Below are 2,088 nucleotides of genomic sequence, written 5' to 3' on the forward strand. Positions count from 1 at the left end.
AACCAAGCAAGGGATTTCACTGATCAGCTTAGGTCAAGCAGGCCACACCCGTGAAGAGGATGATTGTGACATAATAGAGGAGGGTAGAGTTGTTATAGGCACCTCTCACCAACATGAGAGATGCTACTGGACAGGACAGCCGCCTGAGCCAGTGGAAGAGGGCTGTCCCCAGTCCCGATCCTTGTCTTCTCATATAAATGAGTTTATAGGAGAGACCTTAATTGCGTTGTGAAAAGCTAATTTTTAAAAGCAATTAAAGCATGCACCTTTATTGAAAAAGTAAAGCAAGCAAGCCTATACATCTGGCTTATGAAGCACAGACGGGCTCTCGGCTAATCTGAAGAGCAGGTTGGGTGCGGGTCTGGGGCATTATATACCCTCCTGTCTATAGCTCTCAAAATTCCTCTGCTGACTATTTTGTTACAGATTCGTCTCAAGGTCCTTTTTTTTTTTTTTCTACTTTGTTGTGACCTTCCCAGAATTCATCAGAAGCACCTGGCAACTTTATCTTGCCAAGCCTTGAGACTTCTGGCTTCTCTGCTTAGGGAGTAAAACTTCCTTTTTTTCCTTTCTCTTTTTCCCCTCCATTTATGCATTCTCCTATTAGGGAGGTTTTTTTTAACCATTTTCTCTAATTTCCCTGGCTGGGGAAAATAATGGTTTGTTAGTTACAAGCAGGCTGCAAATTGCCCACATTGTTTGGCCTTTTTTTAATTTTCCTGTCTCAGTTTCCTTATTCCTCCTGCCCTGAAATCCTATAACAGAGTGGATGCTAAGAAAGCAATCACTGTGTCCACTATCAAGACAATTAAATCTAAGCCTTTTTTATAGATTTTAAAATAATTTAAATCCAAAGAGCAATGATTTTCCAAATTTACATCATTCGTCAATTCTAGGCCAAGAATGGAATTACAGTCTCCTGTATATCAATCCCCTACATATTTCCAAAGAAGGAGCTGAGCTGGGGAAGAAAAGATGTAAAGTCAGAAGTATGCAAGCAACTGTGTATAATAAACATGGTGAGATTAGAATAGGGATCTTTGAAGTCATCTATAAATAAAGTTATGGACCCAAGAATGGTGATCTTTCTCCTCCTGAGCTAAATGTGGCACATGATCAATCAGAAGTTTGGAGACAAGACGGGAGCCAGAGTGCAGAGAAGAACCCCCTGACCCAACAGGGCAAGCCTTCCTGTTCCCTTCGTTGTGTTCCCCACTTACCATATTGAAATCTGCTCTCAGTTAATCTGAAGAGCAGGTTGGATGGGGGTCTGGTATCCATTTCAATGCAATGGACTTAAACTAAGAAGAAGGACATGGAACATTAGCCCATGTAAAAAGAAAAAGGGGAGAAACCAAGATGGTGGCATAGGTAAACACCGGAGTTTGCTGCCTCGAACAACCACTTCAAAAATACAACTAAAAGACGGAACGGACATCATCTAGAACCACAGGAAGGCTGGCTGAGTGGAAATTCTACAACTAGAAGGAAAGAGAAAAGCATACTGAGACTCAGAGGAGGCGCAGTGTGGAAGTAAAATACTAAGGTACAGAGGTGCACATGGAGCGGGCTAGCGGCTGAGGGTATGGTTGTCGTTTTCAATCGAGAGGGAGTCTCAGGCTCTGAGCTCCAGTTCCAGGAGAGTCTCTGGGGACCCAGACTCATACGGGAGAAGCGGGACTGTCTGGCATCGGTCGGAACTCAAGGGCAGCTTTCTCTCAGAGGGGCTTGCAGCTATTGCCAAGACACTGAGAAGTGGGGCCTCTGAGAGCAGCCATAATTGCTAGCCCTGCCCTGTTGATCCCGTGGAACCCACCCCGCCCCGCCCAAGCCCTGCAGGGAGGCTTTTGCTGGACAGCCTAAGGCAGAGGCTAGATTAGCACCTCCCTAGAGATCCAGGAGCCAGGGTACCCAGAGGTCAGAGTAGGACCATCTAGTTTGCAGCTCCGTGGAACCATAAAGGACACACTCAGGGGGCAGACTCAGTGAGCACCAAAGCCCCATTGAAGCAAGTCTTGCCCCAGAGGGGTGTCTCCAGCACAGAAGTTCTCCCACTGCAGACACAGCTGATTCTCACAGCCAATTGGC

The sequence above is a fragment of the Myotis myotis genome, unplaced genomic scaffold, assembly GCF_014108235.1.
Source record: "Myotis myotis isolate mMyoMyo1 unplaced genomic scaffold, mMyoMyo1.p scaffold_m19_p_11, whole genome shotgun sequence".
Classification (NCBI taxonomy): Eukaryota; Metazoa; Chordata; class Mammalia; order Chiroptera; family Vespertilionidae; genus Myotis; species Myotis myotis.